The following is a 20090-nucleotide window of genomic DNA, read 5'->3' as shown; positions in this document are numbered from 1 at the left end:
ATAATTACGTCGTTGAAGAAGCTAGGAAACTGTTAAGCAATTTCTTTCTTTTTTTTTTTATTTTTATTTAAGGTAGATTTATCCTAAGGACATTCAAGGGACATCGTAGCTAACAGGAGATTATCCCAGGCGCTCACATTCAGAAATGCCTTGCTTAGGATCAACGTCCCATTTTCATATTTGCTTTTCTCCTCATGACATCACAGCCAGTCCTCAGGTCCTGTGTGTCTTGAAGGGTGTTCTGTGGGAGACTTGTCCCGTGAGAGGCTTCCTCAAAGCCAGGTTCACTGGGGTGGGGGGAGGATCAGCATTCACGTGGTCAGAGTGAGCGGATGGTGTGTGGACCAGGAAGAGCAGGGTCATCACCTCCTTAGCCGGACACGCTGCAGCGTTCACAGTCCCTTGATGTCACTGTTCAAGTGGCTGGCTGGCAGTAGTGGTGAGCACAGGCCAGCGCCCGTGCACCGTGGCTGGGGCGACCACGCTGTTTGTTCTCTGAGGTGAGATATTTAAGAGAGCGAGGGGGGTGCGGTTAATATGTTCAGCAGAGGGCGGAACGGGGGTCGACTAAGTCGGGACATAGGGTCACCCTGTGTCAGCTGAGCTGACCCGCTTTCAAAGCCTGGCTCGCAGCCTACCTTTGCCACAATGGCTTTTTTTTTTTGGGGGGGGGTTCCTCAATTGGAAGTGATTTTTCACTCCACCAAGCCCCTTGCTTTATCAATGTTCTTCAAAAAGAAATTACGTGCTCAAAAAATACAGTCAGAAATTGGAGCGTCCCCAATAAGGAAATGTTTCCTACGTCGGCTGTGTGGTCTGCGTCCTTGTGAGCAGATGGTGGTCCCAGACGAGGGCCTCCTCGGAACCACAGCTGTCAGCCAGCATGTTCATGGAAGAATATAAGGAGAGCAGAGGAGCCGGGAGTAACAGGGAGGCACCGACACGGGCGGTTCCTGTAGGCTGAGATGGGTGGCCCTGGAGGGCTTCAAGGAGGAGGTGACCCTTGCTTTAAGACCCGAAGGAGATAAAGACGCACACAGCATGTTGTGGCTCATAAAGCGTTGGATGAGTGAACAGACACACTTTCAGCCAGAAGGGAGGTTTGTTTACCTGGTCAATCAAGTTTGGGAAAGGAGTTGAGAATATTATTTTTGCCCGGTTCCCGAGGGCGCATGTCAATGTCACGGCGTCGTACGAAGCAGCCGGGCCCTCCCCGCGTGTGGGGAGTGGAAGGAATAGGGGTGGTCGGGCGCAGGCTCGAGGAAGGAAATACTGTTGTTAGTTGCAGGTGTTCAGAGAGGGTGCTCACCTAACGCTCAGTTCAGAGACCACCAGGAACCCCATTTTCTTCCGGGAACCGAACGACGTCTCCTGCCTCCCGAGTCCAAACCTGCTACCCTGCTTCTGTCTTAGACCACGTTCCTGCTGGGGAGGATTCGGCTTAGACCCTCTTTAGAATCAAGTCGACGTGGGCATGATGATGATGATTATTTTTTTCTAATCAAGTTCTCAATCGTTAATTTCCCTCGGAAAACGTTTTCAGGCTGTTAACAGAAATGAATTATCAGTAATTGCTAGTGACGGTTGATTTGTCTGGGATTATCACCGAAGTATAAAATGCAATTTAGGATCTCATTATGATTATTATTCCATTTTTGCTCACTCAAGATGGTGACCTGCTTATTTAGAAATCGGAGATGCTTATTAGATAAATGTTAACATGGCGCTGGTGAAGTTGTAATGGTATTTTTCTAGTTTCTTTAACATTTGCCTGTACATTATTTTTGTTTCTCTGCTGTTGGGGAGGGGGCGGTGGGGTTGGGAGGTAACGGCCATTTCTGTCACTGTCCCCTGTGAAGCCACGCATTAAGGAGGCTTATAAAATAAATTGTGAAACCATGTTCATAGAGTCTGAACTCTTCTCAATTTGAATTTATTTTATTGTATTGTTATTATTTTTTAAGTGAGAGAAGGGGAAATAGTGAGACAGACTTCCACATGTGCCCCGATCCACTCACAACCGAGCTATTTTAGTGCCTGAGATGGAGGCTCCAGGGAGCCTTCCCCAGCACCTGAGGCTGACGTGCTTGAATCAATCGAGCCATGGCTGTGAGAGAGGAAGAGAGAGAGAGATAAGTGAGGGGCAGGGGTGGAGAAGCAGATGGGCGCTTCTCCTGTGTGCCCTGGCCGGGAATCGCACCCAGGACTTCCACATTCCAGGGCAGTGCTCTAACACTGAGCCAACCGGCCAGGGCCTCAGTTTGAATTTCTAACATGGTAAGTAGTTTGAACAAAACTCGCTGGGTTCCTCAACAATTCTTGAGAGTCCTCAGACCAAAAAATTTGAGAGCTGTGGGTGAGAGGTTGAGAGGGGACAGTGTACTCAGACTGCCTGCTTGTGGCCAGGCGCCTGGACCCCGAGCCGGTCCGGGGCTTGCAGAGAGCAGGCTCCTCCCCCTGGAAAGGAAGGGTTCCCTGTGACTGTCCCACAGGACCCCGATGAGGCGTCGTGGAGCAGGCGCTGGACAAGCAGCAGCAGGTGGCCAGCGCTGAGCTGTCTGTAGTTGGGGCGCCACGCTCTGCCGGGCCCCGTCTCCCTAGGACCCAGACGCCACCGGGATCAGGCTAAGCCCCCGCCCTGGGCCCCACAGAACCTGTGCCGGGACTCCATCTTCTGGTGGTCCCTCCGATGACATCATCAGCCCTGGGCTTCCAAGGCGCTCGGAGCGGGAGAACCATCCCCCATGCGTTCCCTTTAGGAATTAAGAGGAAAAAAAGAAAAAAAAGAAACCTTCTACCTCATTATACTTGTATGGCATTTACTGTTCTCTGACCGCCTTCCGTCAAATTATCGTCGGCCCGCAGAGCGAGGGGTTTTGTCTCCGTGGACTAGACAAGGACGGCTGGGTCTCAGGGAAGGTTCTGCGGCTCTCTGGACGCCTCGTGACAGGAGGTCCCCGGAGGCCGGCCCTCGCCCTCCCCCACGGCCCGTTGGGCCACCGTGCAGCACGATCAGTGTCATCCAGCTTCCCTTCTTAAGGTCACAGGGGGAAACGAGTCCTGGAGAGGCAGCGTGGCTTTCCGGGGTGACCACGTTCCGACTCGGGTGGAGAAGCAGCTAACACAGTAGGAAGTGTGGGGGTTTTTTTGGGGGGGGGGTTCTTGCATTTCTTTGTTTTGTCGTTCAGCAGAATGGAAGGGTGACAATCCTGTTTTCTTCTGAAGACAGCTGGCTGGGGAGACACGGCGGGCTGTTGTTTCAGACGTCACCGTCTGGGCTGCTCCGTCATCCTTGTTTCCGGGGTCCCCCAGTCGGGAACCGCAGCCTGGCCGTTGGAGGCACCCCGTGGGCTTGAACCTGCCCCTGGGAGCGCTGTGCTTGCCTCCCGAGGCCGCCGTCTACCTCGGGCACTGGCTGGTCTCAATGTGACGCGCTCTGTGCGTTTGATTGGGTAGTCTGTGCCTTTGTGGATTCTTCTGGGAGCAGAAGGGGAAGAGACGGACTTGTCCTTCATTCCAATATCAAATCATTGGGGCATCATCTAGTTGTGGAGGAAGTGTGTAGAGTCCAGCACCCCCCAAATAATGTTTTTTTTGTCTGTTTTTGAGCCTTGAATCAGAGCAGCTCCATGCCTCCCACGTGCAGCTCGTTAGGTCAGAGGCGATGAAGAAGGCAAAGGAGAGCGAAGGACGTCACGTGTCCTTGGCATTGCCGTGTGCCCTGTGTGCCACCACAGGACATCCGTCTTGTCCGGCGTGGGTCGAGACAGCTGCGAGGACCCTGGGCACGACCGGGTGACCGAGAGAATGCGCTTTGTGTGACTTAGGGTTCCTGAGACTTCAGGACGGTGTAGTCCTCCGAACAGGATCGCTCACAGTTTAAGAAGACAAGTGGCTGTCCCTTGCAGGCCCAGAGCGTGCTGCCTCTCTGGGGGTGAGTGGGAGCGTTGCGGCGTGAGGGCGGACAGTGACCACCAGGGAGCGCTGCGGAGTGAGGGCGGACAGTGACCACCAGGGAGCGCTGCGGCGTGAGGGCGGACAGTGACCACCAGGGAGCGCTGCGGAGTGAGGGCGGACAGTGACCACCAGGGAGCGCTGTGGCGTGAGGGCGGACAGTGACCACCAGGGAGCGCTGCGGAGTGAGGGCGGACAGTGACCACCAGTGGTAGCAGCTTCACCCACATCCCCACCGTCTACCCCCTGCCCCCCTCCCCCGCCAGGTGTGCTTCTTACTCGGCAAAGCCCAGGTCCTGAGCTCCTCACGTCCACTCTCCCTTAGAAGGGGGTCGTTTGGGACGTGCCTCTGTGGGGTCGCACAGCACACCCAAAGCAGTTCGTTAGCCCTTTGAGCAGTGAGTTTTCTGTTGACCCTTTAAGTGAGGATGTACCTGAACGGTCGTTCAGACTACTCAAACGGTTAAGTAATTGTTTCCAGCCATGTGTGTATGTGTGTGTGTGTATTTTCCTTACTTGGAGTTTCTTGATCTCATGACATTCCTAATGATTTAGTTCTTCAAGGACCATGATGTAGCTTCTCCTACTAATGAACAGGGCTCCAATCAGCCCAGTGGCTGGGCCCTCACTGGTCTGTGGTATAGAAATGGACCTTCTATATTAAAATGGGTGGATAGAGTAGATAGACCATGCTTATTTCTTGCAAGAACAAAGCAAGGCATATAATATGAAACTCATGTTTCACGTAAAGATTCAGGGTGGTCTGCCCTGAATGTTGAAGCCAGAAAAAGATGTGGACTTGGCATTTCTGGAGGGAAAAACGTCCTCTTCCTCTTCTCACCTTTAGACAAGAGGACCACACGCTCGGTTTTTCCAGATTCTAGGGGCGATAGCTCTATAATCCCCGGCTTTCGCAAGGTACAAAGACCACTAGCAAACATCACTTACCAATCCCTCCAGTAACCTTGCAAAGCAGTACGGAGTGTTGCGAACTGGACGCCAGGGAGGCTCCATGCGCCAAGGGCTTCAGCCGGTCCAAGGGCCAAGGTCTGGAAGAACCTTAACGCTCCTTAGTCCTGAGCTCTCTCTACGTCATCACCTCACTCCTTCCCAGGAAGCAGGTGAGCACACACAGTTCCAGGGATGTGTCTGGGAGAGCTCTGCCCTCAGGCGAGTCACCTCCTCTGAGAAGAAGTCATCCCCTTGGCCGCTGTGACCCCTGGCTGGATGGTGGCTCATAGGCAGGTGGGGACCGTGAGCTTGGTCCTTGTCCGCTGATGTGTGCTCTTTGACCAGTGACGTCTCTCGACACACCTGCTCCTGTGTCACCTCCTTGGTAGTCCTTCTAAGGTTGGACCTGGTGGTTTGGAAAGAGCTCTGCCCTTGAAGCCGCCTGCGTTTTCCTGAACTCTATTGGCCAGAAAATTAGGAGCAAGAAGTTGGAAGTTTTTGATTTGCCCGAGGAGAGGTGGCTCTTTTGTGCTTGAATGATTTCCAGAGGAAGCAGAGTGGGGGCCAGGTCCCCAGTGAATTCTCCGTTCTTTTCCCAGACTGGATCTATTCACGGAAGGCCAACATTCCAGCCACGGCATCCTTTTCTCTTTCTGAAACAGCACGATTGCCTTTGTGAAAACTATTCAGATTTACCATAAAAATCCAAACAAATTCTGAAGTACAGAGAAGGCAAAAACCATCCCCCCGCTCAGAGAAGACAAGCTGATAAGACAGTGGATGGCAAAACAAAGTCCATTTTTCTAACCTCCTTAGTGTTTGGATGCCTGTGTGCCCAGATGAGGTCAGACTCATTTCCGGTTTATAGTCACATGTCTAATCTCTCCCCTCCACCATCAGCTCCCTTTAGAGAGAGAGAGAGAGAGAGGCACGGCGATGGTGTCCCGTGGATCTTTGCTCGTTGTCTAAGAGCGTACGGTGTGTCTGGTAGGCTTTTCAAGAACAGGTTGTGAGGTAGAGACATCAGGGATACAAGGTCTCCTAATGTTGGATGCCCTGTGCTCTCCTCGGAGCAGGTTGTAGATGGATCCGTGTTAGCGGAAGGCTGGGGAAATCATATGGAGTCACAGGGCACGCAGATTTCCGTCTCTCCCTGGTGTTTCAGTTGCTGCACCTCAGGGGCGCATAAACCCGTCCCCATAAAGCTGGTGAAACTCTTCGGTACGAGCGCCCAGCCGTGGCAATCAGCGTTCGGGATTTGACTGCTGAAGGTTAGGGGCCTGGAGATCTCCGTGATTTTGAGTAACACATGTCCGGGCGAAAGGACAGACTATTCGCTCAAACGTCACGTGTAAAGGGTAGGCGGCCAGTCTGTGACGTGCCAATGGTGTGGCCACCCAAGAGAGTTTCAATTGCAATTTTAATATCAATCTCTAAAGCAAAAGTCAGTTTGCAACCTCTTGATCTAAAGTGAGGTGGTGGCCCTGGCCAGTTGGCTCAGTGGTAGAGCGTCGGCCCAGTGTGTAGAAGTTCCAGGTTCGATTCCCGGCCAGGGCACACAGGAGAAGCACCCAGCTGCTTCTCCACCCTTCCCCCTCTCCTTTCTCTCTATCCCTCTCTTCCCCTCCCGCAGCCAAGGCTCCATTAGAGCAAAGTTGGCCCGGGCGCTGAGGACGGCTCCATGGCCTCTGCCTCAGGCGCCAGAATGGCTCCTGCACCGGAACAACGGCCCCGATGGGCAGAGCATCACCCCCTGGTGGGCATGCCAGGTGGATCCCGGTTGGGTGCATGCGGGAGTCTGTCTCTCTGCCTCCCTACTTCTCACTTGGTGGGTGGGGGTGGTGGTGAGGTGGTGACACAGAGCCGCGTCCCGGCAGGTGGCCCGGGATTTCAGTCTTTTCAGTCTGGGCGCAGTTACCCACAGACGGTGCCCGGATCCAGAGAGGGGCCTAGACCTGGGGGACATTCAGGTGTTTTCTAAATAAACTTCTCAGCGCTCTGCCTGGAGAAGGAACTCGTAAATGACACATCCTGCCAGGCGGCACACCAGTCTGCTCATCTCTCTGCAGGCACGTCTCAGTGTAGACAAAGGGTTGGAGTGGACACAGGTTTTATCTTCTAAAACGGCCTGACAAGACTTAGCCTGTTTCCGTAGCTGGAGAAACCCTTCCTACCCACCCCCCTCCTCCGTTTCTGTCTACTGAAGTCATTCCATCCTCCCTCCAAGCTCCCCAAGCAGAAGGACTCTCTCTCTCTCTCTCTCTCTGTCTTCTGAACCTCTGTTAATAAACAGACCATAGAGCTAGGCTTGCGCAGTTAAAGCGTGAGCCCTGGAGTTGTTTATTAGATAGTATCAGTCATTTTAAAACAGACACCTTGTGCTCACCTCTTGAACTCCACATCTGTGGTTCCGGTCTCAGATCTTTGCCAGGGCTGGGGGTGGGTGGTGGTGGTGGGGGTTGTCGGGGAATGTGTTAGAAACAGAAAACTTTGATTAAGTTCTACTAATTTTCATTATTGAAAATGTTTTAACTGTTTATTCTAAAATGACTTCAGACCTCAGGAAGATTGCAGAAATAACTGCCAAGATTTCCCACATTACATCCTTTACCGGAGTCCCCAAACGTTAATGGTTTCCCTATTTCCTTGGTCATCGTCAATCGATAAGACAGTTAGGTTTTCTGCACTGCAGGCGTGATTCCCCTCCTGGAGAGTTCTAGACAAAGACAAAAAACTATTCCTGTACTTAGAGTCGTTGTCTTGAAGGCTTTTTCTCCGTGTCCAGTACAGGGTAGGACAAAAGTAGGTTTGCCATTGTATGTGAAACACAGAGTTTATTCTTGTGATATTACTTATTAATTATTGTATTATTTTCCACGGGAACCCCCAGGGTGCCGCTGCCCTGCAACCCACGCGACTGTGACCCCACGTGCCTTCGCTGGCCGCGCCCTAGCTTTCACTCTCTCTGCGGGGAAGGCTTTCTGGACTCTGACAGTCACGCTGCTAGCCGCCCGCCGCGCCCCTCGCCGCCCGCCACGCCCCTCGCCTCCCGCCACGCCCCTCGCACCCGCCACGCCCCTCGCACCCGCTACGCCCCTCGCACCCGCCACGCCCCTCGCCCCCCGCCTAGCCCACCGCTCACCATCCCGCGGGGCTCGGGAGAGCTCGCTGTTATTGGCTCGTGAGACGCCACAACTGGCCCTGCGGTTGGTCCGTTCTTTCTTCCCACGTGCGGCCGCTTCCAGCAACGTTCTGAGGTTCAGGAGGACAGAGTCGTTGCCGTGGCTCCTTTTACCAGGCCAAGGGGGCCTTGCTGAGGCTTGAATCACAACTCTAGGGCCTTCTCGGCTCTTAGAGTCCCACCCTTGGCCGCGGTGATTGTGATCGCTCACGCGACAAGCTCGGGCTCCCGAAGTCAGACGGCCGGCACTCCGATGGTGACTTCCCGGCTGGGGCCATGGGACAGGTACGGCATCGTTTCACGTCCTGCTCTTCCTTGTATTTTCTCATGAGAACAACGTGCCATGACCCTCTGACAGTGCACAGTGCCTGCCACATGGCCAATGAATAACTCTTAGCTGTTCTCGTTACTGTTACTATTGCTCTTCTTCTTACTGTTACTCACTTCAGTCCCAAGAGAACCACTGTCACCATCTTCAAGATGAGAGGCGTTGAAAAGACACAGCCAGGCCTGTGTGTCCCCAGAATAGTGCCGTCCAGCTGGGCCGGTGTCAGCCACACTCGGCTCTGCACGCTGTAGTGGTGGCCGGCCTGAACTGAGGCGTGCTAGAAGTGCTAGGAGCATGACACACGTGCCGGAGTTTGGAGACATTATATGAAGTAAAGAAGACACAAATTCCTTCAATCATTTTGTATTGGTTACATGCTGTATTGATAGTATTTTGGATAGATTGGCTAAAGTACGTTGCTATAATTAATTTCACCTGTGTCCTTATACTTAAAAAAAAAAAACAACCATGTGGCTACTAGAACATTTACAATAATTTGTGTGGCTGAAAGTCCAATCCTCCGAGAACACACCTCTCAGGGGCTGTGGCGTGGGGCTGACCACTCCCCTGGGAACACACCTCTCAGGGGCCGTGGCCATGGGGCTGACCGCTCCCCTGAGAACACACCTCTCAGGGCCGTGGCGTGGGGCTGACCGCTCCCCTGAGAACACACCTCTCGGGGCCGTGGCGTTGGGCTGACCACTCCCCTGAGAACACACCACTCAGGGGCCGTGGCGTGGGGCTGACCGCTCCCCTGAGAACACACCTCTCGGGGGTCGTGGTGTGGGGCTGACCGCTCCCCTGAGAACACACCTCTCGGGGGCGGTGGTGTGGGGCTGACCGCTCCCCTGAGAACACACCTCTCGGGGGCGTGGCTGGGGCTGACCACTCCCCTGAGAACACACCTCTCGGGGGCCGTGGCGTGGGGCTGACCGCTCCCCTGAGAACACACCTCTCGGGGGTCGTGGTGTGGGGCTGACCGCTCCCCTGAGAACACACCTCTCGGGGGCTGTGGCGTGGGGCTGACCGCTCCCCTGAGAACACACCTCTCGGGGGCGTGGCTGGGGCTGACCGCTCCCCTGAGAACACACCTCTCGGGGGCGTGGCTGGGGCTGACCGCTCCCCTGAGAACACACCTCTCAGGGGCGTGGCTGGGGCTGACCGCTCCCCTGAGAACACGCCTCTCGGGGGCTGTGGCGTGGGGCTGACCACTCCCCTGAGAACACACCTCTCGGGGGCATGGCGTGGGGCTGACCATAGGAGGCAGAGCCGTGTTTAAGAACGCATTCCACTGAGCAAGCTGAGCTAATAAAGCCCTTTGAGTTCCTTGCTCATGGCAGTCATTAAGATTTAATTTTAATGACCACATGAGGGAACTTTAGATTTTACTCATCAGCGTAAAAAAAACCTCTTAAGCTGGTGATGGGTTTGCATCTTAGATGAAGCCCATTCTCCCCTGCAGGAAGTGGAGAGGCTGGAGGAGCATGTGTCACGCACCGAGGGGCAGTGAGGAGCAGGCCCACGACCTGCGGGCTGACCTCCATCTCTGGTCTGGCTTGCTCTGGAAGGCTCCTCACCCATTTGTCTGTCACCTGGCCCCCTCCTGGGCCGGGGCTTCCATTCCCTTCCCCGTCTCAGTGCGGGGGCACTGCCAGCTGCCCCTTGCCATCCGGCACTCTCCTGCACTGATCCTCATTATGATACATTGTCATTCTTAATAACTCTTCCCATTACAGAAGCTATGCTTGATAGTCTTACAGAATGTGGGACACATAGTAACAAGGACACGAGAAGCAGGTGCAGTGCCAGTGCCGGAAGGTAACCCTTGTTAATATTTCATCACCCCTCTGGTTTCTGTCACACTCCGTGAATCTCTCTGACCCCTGAGTTCTGGTGGCAGGAGTTCCAATGGAGAAAATTCAGACAGTGAGGTGGGTGTGACTCTTTGGGGGGAGGGGTGTCTGAAGGCAGACAGCGGACGGTGGGCAGAATCGTGGCCCCCAGAGACGGCCTCCACCCTGGTTCCCAGGACGGTGGATACGTTGGGTTACGTGGTGCGGGGGAAGACAGGTGGTCATCGGCTGACCGTAGAACAGAGAGAGTAGCCTAGACCGTGTGGGTGCGTCCCGTGGAGCCACAGCGTCTTTGAGAGTGGAAGAGAGGATTGGACGGCGGAACAGGAGGGACGGCAGCACCCGGAACGCTCCGCCGGACGTCATCAGCTTGGAAGAGGCTGAAGAGCTAAGGGACGTGGGCGCCGCTGGAAGCCGCCAGAAGGGAACAGGCTCCAGCCTGGCGGCGAGACCGACCTCGCGTTTCGGGACTATGGCACTGTAAGGTAAGAAATGTGTGTTGTTTTTATGAGCTGCTAGGTTTGTGGAAAGCTTTTCACAGCGGCCATGCAGCGGGCGTGCGCACACAGACCGGGCTGTTGTGAGGGGTCCGGGGTCCGTGAACGCATACAGAAAAGTCACTCAGCAAACACCGGGGCACGGGGAACAGTAACACAGGGGCAGCGTTTTACCATCTGCCTTTTTTTCCTTTTCACGATATTTCTGCTGTGCCCTTATCTGTACCATTTGAAAAGTGAAAGCACTTTTCAACGACGTCCTAACTCTTTTCCTCAGGTGCGATGGTTGGATGGGTCGATGAGTGCCGACAACAGGTGGAAGGGAGAAAGGGTGTCTTCGCCCGGCCGCAGTATTTATATCGTCAGCGCTGTGGGCAAGGGAAACCAAACCAGGCGGAGTCTTGGCCAAGTCCGGTCACAAGGCTGGAGTCGGAAGTTCTTTCCCGCCCGCTGGGCGGTCTTGGGGACGCCCCCGTAGCTGTCTGAGTCTCCGTTTTCTTCACTGTAAAATGGATAATTATAACCCTAGTATCGCATTGTTTGTGCAGATGAAAGTGTTTATGTCTGTGAGCCCTTGGCTCCGTGCCCGGCGCAAAGCCAAAGCTCAGAACCTGTTACAGAGTTACTGTTCTTGGTGCTGTTGACTTCTCAGTATCTCTGGGGGTCTGGGTCCCGTGTGGAGCCGACAGACGTTCGGTCCGGTACCTGCGAGGAGCACTCACCTCTCCTGAAGGTGGCATGGTGTTGAGAGCAGGCAGGCTTGATGCCGACAGGCTGTGACAGGGGAATGGAGGGTAAGGCGTCTTTAAAAGCGGGCCAAGGACTGTTTTACCGGGTTGCGGCAGCACTCGACGGGTTTTGGAGGAGGGGGTACCGATGCCAGGCGACTCAGATTGAGAATCTGATTAGGGCGGTGGGTCCTCATGGCATTTTGCCGCACTCAGCAACGCTTGCCTGTTCCCACTGATCTTATGTTTTCTTGGATGATTTCCAGACCCAACATGGACGTTTCAAAACATTGTTACCATTTAATGGGATACATTCTGTGAACCGAAGCCCTGTTGTTTCAGGTGAAGGCATACGATGGCTTCAAAAGCCGACATCAGGGAGCTCAGCTGCAATGGTGCCGATAGACCATCCTGTCGCGGTCGGTCCGCATTTCCTGTAATGAAAAGTTGTTTTTCTTGCAGGGCGTCAGCTAAACACATGGCCTTGCCCGGAAGGTCACGCTCGAGTTTGCTCTGACGTGATTGGCTCTCTCCGTCTCCATTTTCTCCCAGACGTTCGTTCCTGACTGTGTTCCTATGGAGATTGTTTTTGGAAATTGACTTGGTAGGCACTGATTTGGGTGGAGATGAGGGGTGTTTGACCCCCGGGAAAGGAGGCTGTGGGTCCGGAGCCAGCGATGATGGCGGAATGTTCCTCTTCGTGGGAAGATGCTGTATGACTTCCTAAGCGTATGTGTGTTTCTTGTCTCTCTTGTGCTGGGAGAGGGGGCGTGATCAGCTGCCCCAGGTGACGGGGAGGGAGGGACAGTCACCCCGTGGTGGCTCAGTGTTAGGTTTGGACACGGCTCACCTTCGACTCTGCCTTCCAGGTGACGATGGGAAGGGATTACTTTCCTCCCAGTCCTGAGAGCTGGTGCCTGTTCGCTCTGCACTTCAAAGGGCCGTGCCCCCGCGGGCGGGAAGAGGCGGGCAGCGGGGAGAGGCGGGCAGCGGGCACTCCGCGGGTCGGGGCCGGAGACTCGGGATTCTGGTCCAGCTCCGAGATCGGGCGGTAAATCTGTGCTCTCCTCTCAGCCGCTTTGATCCTCATCTCCTCATTTTCAGGTAAGAATAGCCCACCCGTCTCTCTCGGAGATGTGGCGAGGAGATCGTCCGTGCAGATGCCGCAGACCAACCGGAAAGGGAGGGAAACTGGTGGGTGGTTAGTGACAGCTCCAAGTGAGGGGCTGGGGCGGGCGCCTGGCGTCGGAGAGGGGAGCATGCCCCCCCACCCGCATGTGGTGACGTTGTGGTGGTCCTCTCGGAAGCATTCCCGAGCTGTGCGTTCCCTGGGGGACACGGAGGGGCTGGGGGCACGCCGTGGCAGGGGGTGGGGGCTGGCCCTGAGACCGGCGGTGGGTCAGGTTCAGGATGCGGGGCAGGGGGTTAACTACTTGTCCACCCTCACCTGTGGACCTGCCCGCCTCTCCCTGGGGTGCTCAGCCCTGCGCCGAGCAGGACAGTTGGCAAGGATATATTTGGAGCTCCACCTGTCCAGTGAATCAGCAGAGGGGCATCAGGGAGGTGACCTTTACAACCAGGTCACCCACCGCTCCCCATCTGTCACCTTCCCCTCCGTCACGGCCGCCACGGGACACTGAGGGGGCCATGCCACTTCTCAGAGTCAGGTTGCTTATATGGAGAATGAAGAGGTTGGACTACATACAGAGCTAGAAATTTCCTATAAAACTCTCTCAATCTCCTGAAAACCTTACTCTTAGGGTTGTTCGATGGGTTGAATAGTGTGTCCCCACCTCAATATATATATATATATATGTTGAGTGGAGCCCCCTGGACCTTGGAATGTGGCCTCATCTGGAAATAGGGTCTAAGTGCAGATATAATTTGTTGAGATGAGGTCATGCTGGAGGCTGGAGTAGGCTGGGCCCCTAGTCCCCCGTGGCCGGTGTCCTTGTAAAAAGAGGCTCCCTGGGGAGACACAGAGGCCCAGGGAGACCACAGCAGGGAGGGGAGCCGAGATGAAAGGGACACACGTCTACAGCCCAGGTGTCAGAGGGACCGCAGCCCTGAGGACGCCTTCGGAGCGGAGAGACCATCGGTGGTGGGGGTCCCAGCACCCAGGTGGTGGCGCTGTGAGCGGGCAGCCCTCTCAGACTCACACAGGACACAGGGAGAAGGAGACAGAAGGTGCCACACATTTTGAAAATGAAAGTGCCACACGGGGACGCGTAGTTCTGTTGTCAGTGGTGACCCCAGGTGCCAGGTGCCATGCTGACCTTACCCGGCCCGGTTTAGCACACATGCTGCCCGGACAGAGGAAGGGGAAGAGACCAGGATGCCCGGGCGCTCCCCACGCGGGACGCATCCGCCCCCTGTCGTCCCGGCGGCGTGAAGGGGAGGGGAGACGGCCGGAGCACGTGGGCAGTGCTGGCTTACTGCCCAGGGCCCCTCTGCTTGCAAACCTGGCCCAACGTCCCCGACTGGGGGCGGGTAGGGGGAGGGGGGGAGAGCTTCCTCTCCGCCTGAGGGTAGCACCTCAGGTGTCCTTTAACATCAGCACCTGTCCTTTAACCTTGTCACCAAGAGGACGTGGTAAAGGCATGTTGAATATTGAATACAGGTCCTGGGAGCTCAGGTGTGAGTGTGAGTGTGTGTGTGTGAGTGTGTGTGTGTGAGTGTGAGTGTGTGTGTGAGTGTGTGTGAGAGTATGTGAATGTGTGTGTGTGAGTGTGAGTGTGTGTGAGTGTGTGTGTGAGTGTGAGTGTGTGAGTGTGTGTGTGTGAGTGTGATTGTGTGTGTGTGTGTGTGTGCTTGGTGAAGCGAGCTGGTATTTCCTTTGACACGTGGGAGGGGACACGCTCTGGGCTTTCCTTGTAGTGTTTTCAGATTCCAACTCCTAATGCTCTGTCTGACTGCGGGGGGCTGATGTCATTGAGGGCAGCGTGAGGGTCACCATCTCCTGAGAGAATGAATCCCCACCAATTAGTGACAGTCGCCGAACACCGAGTGTCTAATGGGCTGTGTCTCCTCAGTACGGGAGGGCTGACGCGGCAAAGGCGCTCCGCGAGTCCCGCAGCAGGACCTGCTGGTGGCTCCCTGACCTCCCCACCGGGCTGCCCGAGGGCTTGCCTGACTGCGTTTGAAAATGCATTTAGAAATGTCAGGATGCAGGAAGCCAGCGCTCTGAAGTCCCCGTGGAATCACGGAGCCAAAGCTCGTCCGGGCCGGACTCCAGTGAGCACCTGCTCCCAAGGCCTCATCTTATAAAATGGGGAGCGCAGTGTGGTCAGGGAGCGGAGCAGGTGACTGTGGTCACCCTGCTGGAGAGTGGTCGGACCCAGTGACTAGGGAGGGAGACAGACGTCATGCCCAGAAATGAGCGGTTCCAGAGCGAACAGGGGACAGCGATGGGGAGAGATGTGCTGAGGGGGTGTGTTACAGGGGGGAGGCCGCCAGGGAGGTCTTGCTGTAGGCAGAGGCTTGGCCTAGGGCAAGGCAGCGCCCGTGTGGAGACCGGAGGCAGGCGTGTGCCAGACAGGAGCAGCAGTTCAGGGCCTGGGACGATCGTCCGTCGTAGTCTCTGAAAGGGTAAGGCGGGGTCTGCTAACGGGAGGAGGCAGCCTCAGAGCTTATCTAAGTTTGCAATATCTGGACAATACGATAGCTTGGTAAGGCCCGTTCAGGGAGTGTGGTGTTTATATGGAAATATAAGCTGGATTGGGGTTCATCACATCAAACAGTGATATTATAAATATATATACTTGCTTATGTTCCTTTTGTGTTCAATGAATTTTTATGCACATAATCTCACTTTATTTCTATGTATTTATTTATTGAGAGAGAGAAAGATAGAGTGAGAAAGAGAGACAGGAAGAGGCAGAGATGAGAAGCATCAACTCGTAGTTGTTCATTGATTGTTTTCTCATATGTGCCTTGACCGGGGGGTTCCAGCCAAGCCAGTGACCCCGTGCTCAAGCCAGTGACCTTGGGCTTCAAACCAGCCACCTTTGGACTCAAGCCAGCCACCTTTGGGCTCAAGCCAGCGACCATGCGGTCATGTCTACGATCTCATGCTCAAGCCGGATAGCATCCCAGGTCGACGCTCTATCCACTGCACCACCCTCTGGTCAGGCGAGACACACGTGTTTAATATCTCTTCCCGGCCTGAGGCTGAACAAGTTACCGGTTTACTTATAGAAAGTTGCACTTTCATCTTCCTTTAATTGAGCACGGGTCATCTGTACCTGTGGTCGGTAGCCAGCATGTCACGGAGCCCCTTGTGAAGCCTCGCCCTCCTGAACCGTCGCGAGGGGACCAGGCGCTCCGTGGGTCTGCGTGGTCATCGTCCTGTGCCTCCGTTTCACTGTGTCGGCCGTCACAGCCAGCTCTTCACGGCTGCTGTGGTTCGGAAGTTTCCTTTTTGGGGGCAGCCAGGACATCCAGGCCGGCGAGGAGGAGGCAGACGCTGGCTTCTGGGTCCCATGGCTTGAATGACAGTCAGAGATCAATAGGTCGTTATTCTTCACAGCAAGGAGGGAGATGGGGGACCTAAACGGGGGGGGGGGGGGGGGCGGGGTCCTTTGGATGTTTTTATTTTATGTATTTATTTTCTGTCTTGCAGTCACGCTCCAGGAAGACAAAGCTATTATTACAGGTTGTATCTAACCACCGAGCTCGTGGTCCTTTGTGAGAAAGCGCCCGTGTGGCCGCTGTGCCCGTGTCTGCTGTAAATTTCTGTGGCAGAACGAAGCGCTGAGTGACAGGTTTATGGCAGCCCTCGAGAGCGGGCGCAGCCTGGGTGGGTGCCTCGTAGCAGCGGCGGGCCAGTCTGCGCGAGGCTGGGCCTGGCCCGGGGCCCAGTCGTGCCGCTGGTGTGAGCGTCTGGGTGGCCTTGGGGGCCGCGGTGGGAGCTGGTCGATTTTCTATCCCTTTTCCACTGAATTGCTTTCTTCTGGGTAAGAGAAGTTTACGCGTTTGGAGCTGAAAAGAAGTACATGGTTGGAATAGACGATGTTTCCCCCGAGGTGGTCAGGCTGAGCACTCAGGCCGCCCCTGAACCCACATCCTGCAGCAGCCCCGTCCACCGCGGGGAGACAGGGATCAGCCCGGAGGACGATGGAGGCCGCGGGTCGGTGCTCAGAGAGGACTCAGCGGCTTTGAAGTCCACCAGCGGGAGTTGAAACGGCAGGTGCGCCCGTGTCAGTCAGGGCCTGTGGCTGCCTGTGGGAGGGGGAGGCTGGGGACAGAGAGCGGAGGGCCGAGGGAGGAGTGGACACCAGCGGTGAAGGTCTCCCTGGCAGCCATGAGCATGACGTTTGGAGAATGGGGGTCGCCCATCAGGGGCCCAGTAGGAGAGAGAGGGAGCTTTGAGGAAGGCCCTGTTTCGAGCTGGGTCTGCGGGCCACGAGGACGTGCTGGGATTGGCCGCAGCGGGAAGCTGTTGCACCCGTGGTCTGACGAGCGGGGGTGGACGTGGGCCCAGTGTCCCCGCAGCCCATGGGACCGCTCTCTGCACAGGGAGGCTCTGGACACGGAGGGTGGAGGGACCCACCGTTGCCGGGGCTGCAGTGCTCGGGGAGGGGGTGCGGAGGAAGCAGTGTCCCAGCCTCTCTCTCCTCCGCCTCTGGTCCTCCTGCTGGCCTGTCCACCCTGGAGCTGGAGGGGACAGGAGCCCGTGTGATGCCCCGGAGGGCGGGAAGCCGTGTCGGGGCTGCAGTGCTCAGGGAGGGGTTGCGGAGGAAGCAGTGTCCCAGCCTCTCTCTCCTCTGCCTCTGGTCCTCCTGCTGGCCTGTCTACCCTGGAGCTGGAGGGGACAGGAGCCCGTGTGATGCCCCGGAGGGCGGGAGCCGTGTCGGGGCAGCGGCACATTGGGGAGGGGGTGCGGAGGAAGCAGTGTCCCAGCCTCTCTCTCCTCCGCCTCTGGTCCTCCTGCTGGCCTGTCCGCCCTGGAGCTGGAGGGGACAGGAGCCCGTGCGATGCCCCGGAGGGCGGGAGCCGTGTCGGGGCAGTGGCACAAGGAGAACAGGCAGCCCCGGGGGAGCCAGCAGGTAGCAAGGGCCCCGTCCGGTCCGGCCTGGTGAGCCGTTTGCTGAGGGACTTTCAACAGGCAGCTTCGTCCTCCTCTGCCCCCCCCCCCCCATCATTGAATGGGGTCGTGACCCTTGCCCACAGCTGGCGTGGTCCTAAAGACCTGCTGCTATGGCGACGTACTTGTTTTATTGATGGGTGTGTGTGCTCGCCGCACGACTCCCAGACCTGCTCCCGCGGATCTCCCCTGCCCTGCGTCTCGCCGTGAGCTCCAGGACAGCGGGACACTTCTTCTCCCCCCTTCGCCGCTGACGCGAGCGAGTCAGAGGAATGAGGGGGAGTCTCAAGGTCACAAAACTCAGAGATCTTCTGACTCAGCCTTCACTGGAACTTTGAGCACCTTCTGGCAGCACGTCAGGCAGTCTTGAGGGACCGCTGCTGTCTCTGAAAGGCACACAGTACCCCGTCCTGGGGTGGGGGGAGCCCGACGCCGTTCCTGAGCCCCGCAGTTCAGGGTTCGGGCCTTCCTCCTGACCCGGGCGTGCTCACGGGGCGGACACCGGAGGACGGAGCTCGCTGCCTCCCCCCATCATGGCCGCTCCTCCCCTCTCTCTGCAGAGAGGGCATGAGAGAGGGGGTCCCCCTCCACATGTATGTGGGGAAGCCTAGTCCCCAAAGTGAGGGTGTTTGGAGGGCGAGCCTCTGGGACATGATCCGCCGTGAGGTGGAGCCTTGGGGACAGGACGAGTGTCCTGACAAAAGAGACCCCGGGGAGCGCTGCCCCTCCCGCCGCGTGAGGAGGACACGGCGAGAAGACCTCTGTGCAGACCCGCGCCGCTCGCTGACAGGGACGCCTTCCGAGAAATGCGTCATTTGGCCGGTTTGTCAATGTACAGGCATCATGGAGGTGCTGGGACAGACCTGGATGGCACAGCCTCCCGCACACCCAGGGAGGACGGCACCGCCATTGCCCCTGGGCTGCATCCCCTGCCGCCGTCCTGTAGGAAGCCATACGGGACTGAATCAAGCATGGGGGGAAGGTAGTGCCGTCCAGGGACACAGTCAACACGAGACGTGTGAGGCCGCTGACCATATGACATGGCTACTGTTATAGCACACTTATTTTTTAATAAGTAGAACAGTGTACTCTTAAATCACAATGAAAACTATGGCATCATAAGTCTGTCAACCAGTAACAGCCGTTCACCATTGTCACCAAGTGTCAGGTGCCGGGCATAACTGCGTGTGACACACTTTTACACAACTGGTCACAGTCGGTTTGTCCACACCAGCATCGCTGCAGACACGGGTGTCACATGCCCGTGTGGTGACATTACGATGGCTGCCGTGTCACGAGGCGATAGGAATTGTTCAGCTCCGTCGTGATCTTACGGGACCGTCCTTAGAGTCACCTAAGGAACTGGTTAGAAATACAGATGGCCGGGGTCTGTATGTCCGGTAGGCAGCCCAGATAATTGTGACGCAGGCAGTGGGCTAACTACGCTTTGAGAAACGGTGGTCTAAAATTCAGATTCGGACCTTCGGCGGTGTCCACCTGTTGGCCGGAGGAGGCGTTGACGGGTTTCCCTGGGGTTGGAACAGGTGACCTGACGCTGCATTTGCATTCTGCGTGGAGAACGGAGAATTGCGTCATCCTCACAGACTGGTCGGAAGAGGCCGTCCGTTTGCTCCCCGATTCCGAAGCTCTGTCTCCGTCTATCTGAACCCCGCTTCACATTTCCTGAGCTGCTGAGGACTGGGGATGGGGGGTGGGGCCCCAGAAAGGACAAAGAAGAAAAAGGAAGATAATGCAACACACATGGTTTGGGCGCTCAGCCGGGATGTGGCCAGGACCGTCTTGCTCAGACAGCGCGGCTTTTCTGTCTCTTACAGTCTCGAGTTCCCGGTCCAGCTTGACTTCAAAGAGCTCCCCCTGCATTGCTCGGGGCGCGGGCGGAGGACAGGGCTGCCCGGCGTCGCTGAGCATGATGGGAACAGCCCGTCCTGCTGTCTCTGTCTTTGGAGACACGGTGAACTTCCTCTGCCCACAAAGATACAGCTCACATTCTCGGTGACGTCTGCACAACACAGACCGCTCCGAGCCGAAGTCAGTACGAAAGGAATGAACTTTTCTTCTCTGAGCTCCGGTTTCATCTCGTGAAAATGGGATCCTCGGAGCCACCTCCCAAGGCACTGCTGAGGGCGGGATAAGATCATTGGCTCCCCGTGTGGGATCGGACCTAAAGGAGGTCCTGGATACTGGTGAAGCTTGTGATCATTGTCCGGTTTAATATTCACAATGTCAGCTGGAACCTGAGGTCATCGTCCTCCACATCAGTGTCCTCATCAGATCACTGGAGATTAATTATTGTTACTTTGTGTGTCAGGCACATGCTGAGGACCTGACATTCATTTTTTTTTGGTATTTTTCTGAAGTGAAAAGGGAGAGAGAGGGGCAGAGGCAGAGAGACAGACTCTCGCATGTGCCTGACTGGGATCCACCCAGCATGCCCACCAGGGTGTGATGCTCTGCCCATCTGGGGCATTGCTCCATTGCAACCAGAGCCATTC

The sequence above is a fragment of the Saccopteryx bilineata genome, chromosome 10 (assembly GCF_036850765.1).
Source record: "Saccopteryx bilineata isolate mSacBil1 chromosome 10, mSacBil1_pri_phased_curated, whole genome shotgun sequence".
Classification (NCBI taxonomy): Eukaryota; Metazoa; Chordata; class Mammalia; order Chiroptera; family Emballonuridae; genus Saccopteryx; species Saccopteryx bilineata.
This window is presented reverse-complemented; position numbering follows the sequence as displayed.